The sequence below is a fragment of the Durio zibethinus genome, chromosome 9 (genome assembly GCF_047325235.1).
Source record: "Durio zibethinus cultivar Kanyao isolate XHJ-2024 chromosome 9, ASM4732523v1, whole genome shotgun sequence".
Classification (NCBI taxonomy): domain Eukaryota; kingdom Viridiplantae; phylum Streptophyta; class Magnoliopsida; order Malvales; family Malvaceae; genus Durio; species Durio zibethinus.
Genome location: NC_143170.1, coordinates 9,109,906 through 9,116,432, shown reverse-complemented (window position 1 = coordinate 9,116,432; position 6,527 = coordinate 9,109,906).

Sequence of the window (6,527 nt, the reverse complement as noted above, 5' to 3'; positions counted from 1 at the left end):
TATTTATAATTAAAGCTCCATTACATGCATTACATGTATGGCTGAGAATGAACCAAGTGAATGACTAGTAAATGGGTTCTAGAGCCCTACTGTTTTAAGGATAGGAGCTCTAGATAATTTTACACAGATGAAGTTCTACATTAATCAAGAGGATTTCAAGAGAAGATTTCAAGACTATCTGTTAAAGAATCCACGCCTGAGCCTTCTAGACTCATGATTCGAGCCTAACGGAGTTTTATGGAGTTTTACGCACCTTAAATCATTTTTTATATATAAAATTACGATAGAATAAAATAAAATAATATTATAAATTAAATTAATTTTTTATTTTTTATTTTTAAAAAAATGCAATAATTAAGATAAAATAATAATTTATTGATTAAAATTATTTTTTAAAGTTTATATAATTTAAATTATTAATATAATTTTTAAGAGTATAATAAAATATATAAATTTAATATCAAAAATTAAAAATAATTTTTTTATTTTAAATTAATTGAAACATTTTATACTAAGAGAAAAATAATTTTTTTATAATTTTATCTTTTTTAATTAGATATAAATAAAAAATAATAAAAAATAATTATTATTTTATTTTATTATTATCTTATATATCAAATATATTCTTAATTATTTTGAAAAAAAAAGGTCCGACCACAATGCGTTGCCGGAAAAGTTATATTATTTTATATCCATAATTTTTGCCTTTTTATTCGAAAGATGAGGGAGTAGATCTTAATTTTTTATGTCATATTTAGTGAAATATTTTTGTTAAATCAGATGATTAATTATCTTAAAAACTTAAATTAAAAGGAAACGATTTACTTATTTATTTAAATTTTAACATGTCTTTCACGCGCAAGTGATCATTGGACTTGAAGAAAGGTTAAAAAAAAACATTGCATAGTGAATTGGACAACTAGAAATTAAATTAAAATATTGAGTGTGCATTTGGATAGAAAATTTTAAACTTTTAAATAAATTTGAAATGAAAGCATTTAAAAATATATCATTTTAAAATATTAATATTTGTAACTATTTTGTTTAGATAAATAATTTATAAAAAGGAATTTAGTTTATTAAAATTTGATGAGATAAAAATAATTATAAAAGAAGAATAATGATATTAAAAATAAGAGATATATGTGTATAAATAAAATATACAATATGAGTATCATTATATTTATAAAATATATAGATATTATTAATAATATAAAAATAAAAATATATATTAAAATTAAATAAAATGATATTTATTTTTTAATTTTATATTTTATGATAAATCATGTGCAGTAACGAGGGAAAGGATGTTGATTGTGGAGGAATTTTGAAAAATTACCAATTTAGGTGAAATTTCATTAGGTAATTTAAGGTATTCAAATTCTCTTCTAAAATTTTATTTAAAATTTGAATTTTTTTAATTTTTATCCAAGTAAGTAAATTCAATTTTGAATTTTTAAAAATTTTGATTGAGATGAAATTTTTTTTTCAAATACTTCATCCAAACACACACGAAAAAAATTATACATTTTAAAATTCAATAATTTTTATGCCTCGTTAAATTAGATGAATAATTATCTTGCAAGCTTTAATCACTCAATTTGACAATTCCAATGCAATGAAAAGACAAACGTGTACGTACCATTAAATTAAAAGCACAATAGATTTAGGTGTTGCACCTGAAGCAATAATCATAATAATATATAAGTAATAGATAACAATCAATAATCAAATACGTAAAAAAAATAAAGCACATCAAGATTTACGTGAAAAACCCTCCAGTGTAGAGAGAAAAAATCACGGGTCATCAGAAAAATATTCACTATCAAATAATAGCTATACAAAGTTCTTCTCTAGCTAAAACTAGAGTTAATCAATAACTAGAGAAACAATTAGAGAAATCTCACCAAATAAGTGACTCAACAAATACATCCTGGATTTGTTCCTAGAGAGTTTCGAACCCGATCTTCACCGTTCAGAATGTAGAACTCTGAATCATAAACCTCCTGATAAGGTTTCAACTTAATCGGACCACAAATCGACTTCTGTTCAACCAACTCTCCCTTCTCTTTTTCTCTCTCTGCTTTTCCTGGCTTTTTTTCTTTTTATGCTTGGTTTTCGACACACACCTAAAACAACCCCACATCTTTTTTATTAAGTAGTTAGGGCTCTGTGTAAAATAAAAGATCAAGGCCCATGGCCTTTACTTGGTCCAAAACCACTTACATGGGACTGGACCCCATTTTCCTAACAATCTCCCCCTCCAGCCCTATTAAGAGGAGATTCATCACCATAGCAGTTTCATTTGAAACTTACCTTGGCCAGGGAACTCATTCCGGTCAAGTTACTGCAAAGCTCAAGCTTTTCCCTGAAAAGTATCTTAGTCAACATATCTGTTAGATTCTTATCAGTATGGACTTTCTTCAATAACATCTACTGTTCTTCAATCACTGAACGTAACCAATGATATCTAACATCAATGTACTTTGTTCTAGCATGGTACATGGTATTCTTACTCAAATCTAAAGCACTCTGGCTATCACAAAATACCACATACTCTTTCTGATTCAACCTCAATTCAAGAAGAAAACGTTTCATCCAAAGCATTTCTTTACATGCTTCGGTTGCTGCAATTTACTCAGTCCTGTAGTTGACAAAGCAACACACTTCTGCAACTTAGATTGCCAAGATACAGCTCCTCCTGTAAAAGTGAATAAATACCCTGAAGTAGATTTCCTACCATCAAGATCGCCTGTCATGTCAGCATCAGTAAACCCTTCTAAAACTAGTTGTGAAACTCCATAAGTCAAGCACATTTTTTAGGTACCCCTCAAATATCTAAAAATTTATTTCACTGCTTTCCAGTGAACCTTTCCTAGATTAGAAAGAAATCTGCTCACTACACCAACTGCATGAGAAATTTCAGACTTTGTACAAATCATAAGATACATTAAAGAACTGACTGCAGAAGAATAAGGAATACTAGACATAGCTAGTTGCTCTTCTTTAGACACTGGACAAGATTTTTTACTTAGATGAAAATGATTGGCAAGTGAACTGCTAACTGATTTAGCATGTTGCATGTTGAATCTACCAAGCACTCGTTCAACATACTTTTCTTATGACAACCATAGCTTTTCAGCTCTCCTATCCTGAATAATGTCCATACCAAGAATCTGCTTTGCTAGACCTAAATCTTTCATATCAAAAGACTTAGACAATTGTTCTTTTAACCTGCAAACCATACTAGCATCTTGTCCTACAATCAACATATCATTAACATATAATAATAGGATAATGAAGTTACCATTAAAAAATTGTTTAATATACACACAAGAATCCGCTGCTGTTTTTTTATAGTTATGACTCACTATAAAAGAATCAAACTTCTTGTACCACTGTCGCGGAGCTTGTTTCAAGCCATACAAGTTTTTCTTCAATTTGCAAACTAAGTGCTCTTTCCCTTTCACTTCAAAACCCTCAGGCTGATTCATATAAATATCTTCTTGTAAATCACCATGCAAAAATACAGTTTTAACATCAAGTTGCTCAAGTTCAAGATTCAAACTAGCTGCCAATCCCAGTACCACTCGAATAGAACTCATTTTTACAACTGGAGCAAAAATCTCATCAAAATCGATGCCTGGTTTCTGAGAAAAACCTTTTACTACCAATCGAGCTTTGTACCTCACTAGTTTGTCACCATCTTTTTTCAACTTGAAAACCCATTTATTCTTTAATGGCCTCTTCTTTGTTGGAAGTTTAACAAGATCATAAGTACCATTCTTTCGTAATGACTCCATCTCTTCTTTCATTGCTTCTAACCAGTGCTCTCTATCTGGAGTAACCTGCACATCTTGGAAGCTTTCTGGCTCCTCTTCACTGGTAACTAAAATAAAATCTGAACTTGGATACTTGGTAGATGGCCTGTGCTCTCTAGTAGATCTCCTGGGCTGAGACTCTACATCACTTGATGTCGAAGGTAGCTCTCCTTACTCAACACTCTCAAATAGAGAGGATTGCTCCCCCTGCTCAAAACTAATAGCATCTGGCTCATCGCCAACTGTGGCTGGCTCATTCATATCCCCAAGTTTTGTTTCTTGCTCATTTTCACCAGCTTTGGCTCTTTCCTGTGGAATCCCTGTCGGTGTTGAAACATCACACTCAACAGTAACTCGTGTAGTCTTCTCATTTTTCTCAAGGTCTGCTATGGTTTTTTTTTTCATGAAAGACCACATCTCTGCTTCTGACTGTCTTTCTCTTTACTGGATCCCATACCCTGTAATCAAATTCTTCATCACCATATCCTACAAACACACATTGTGTGACTTTACTGTCAAGCTTTGATCTCTGCTCTTTCGGCACATGCATGAATGCTTTACACCCAAAAACTTTCAAATAAGAGTATGAAGTATCTTTTTCTGTCCACACTCTTTCTGAAATGTCAAAGCCCAAAGGAACTGATGGTGACTTGTTAAGTAAATAACAAGCTGTATTGACTGTTTCACCTCAGAATAGCTTTGGTAATTTTGCCATTCTCAACATACATCTGACTTTTTCCACAATGGTGCGATTCATTCTTTCAGCTATACAATTATGCTACGGTGTTCTAGGTTCTGTCCTCTCATGCCTGATCCCATGCTTTGAGCAATACTCTTCAAAGCCTTTAGATGTGTATTCCTCACCATTATCAGTTCGAATACACTTCAAGGGTAACCCTGTCATCCTTTCAATCGTGGTATGAAATTTTTAAAAATACTACAGTACCTGACTTTTGTATTTCAACATATACACCCAAGTCTTACGTGAAGCATCATCAATAAAAGTAATAAAATATCTGCTACCACCTAATGACTCAACCTCAATGGGACCACATACGTCAGAATAAATTAATTCCAATCTATTTTCTTTTCTCTGAAAACTTTTACGAAAAGAAACTCTATGATGCTTACCAAACAAATAATAATCACATGAATCGAGAGACATACCTTTGGTCAAGGGAATGAGAGATTGTCTTGCCAAAACCTGTAACCCTTTTTCACTCATGTGTGCCAGCCTTTTGTGCCACAAGTTTGCTGAAGCATAATTTTCAACGGTATTTACCTGGTTACCATTCAATTGCATCCATGTCTTATACATTGTGTAGCATAGTTTTCCCCTTGCAACTATCATAGATCCTTTAAGAAGCTTTCACTGTCCATTTTTTTATCGGCTTTTATATCCCTCCTTATCAAGGACATTAATAGCAAGCAAGTTCATTCTCATATTTGGAATGTGTCTGACATCCCTCAAAGTTAACATGCAGCCTGTACTAGTTTATACAATAATATCATCAATTCTAATAATCTACGACACACTCTTATTTTTCATCTTGGTACAACCAAAGTCTCATACTTTGTAAGTTATAAACAACTCTCTCTTAGGAACACAATGATATGTCGCTCATGTGTCAACTATCCACTCAATGTCGGGATTACTAATATGATTGCAATCACCATGTGTACAAATCAAAGTAACTGAATCACTATCTGAATTCACTGCTGCAACATTACCATCATCTGAACTCTTACCTTTCTCATCTTTTCGCTCTTGCTTCAAGATTTTACAGTTTCATTTTATATGACCCGTCTTACCACAATAGAAACACTTCACTTTACCTCTAGACTTGGATCTATGTTTAGACTTACCATGGCTTTTTGGGTCTTGATCTCTGTCGATGTTTCTACCCCTGTTCTCTGTGACCAGAGCTTGATTCTCAGGGTCTACATCTTTTCGCCTTGCTTCTTCATTAAGCATACTGTCATTTGCCATCTCTAATGTCACTTTATAATTAGGAGCTAAATTAAGAACAGTCACAACTAGAGTATTTCAACTGTCTGGCAATGAACCCAAAAGAAATAATGCCTTCATTTCATCATCCATCTTAAGCTCTATAGTAGTCATCCGATTAAATATATCTTAAAAATCATTCAAGTGCTCTGTAACAGATCGTCTATCCCTGTACTGTAAAGTTGTAAGCTTTTTAACAAGCATAACTTTATTCATACCTATTTTTCTCTCATACAATGCTGTCAATTTTTTTCAAACAATGTGAGCATCTGACTCTTGCGCTACATGATGGAACACGCTGATATCAACCCATTTTTTTATTGTAGCCAGCATCTTTCTACCTAGCTTCTTCCAACTTTCATCTTTCATATATGCTGGTTTAGCCGAATCACCTAATACTGGCTCATACAAATCTTTGCATTATAGATGATCCTCCATCATAGACTTCCAAATTGAATAATTTGATGCTGTCAATTTTATCATGAAACGTTTATCACCCTCCATGATCTCAAACAGAATTTACTTCTATCCTGAGTTACTTCTGTATCGATGTCTCAAAATAACCTTCGCTTTGATACCACTTATTGCGCCTGAAGCAATAATCACAATAATACAGAAGCAATAGACAACAATCAATAATCAAATACGCAGAAAAAATAAAGCACACCAAGATTTACGTGGAAAACCCTCCAGTGTAG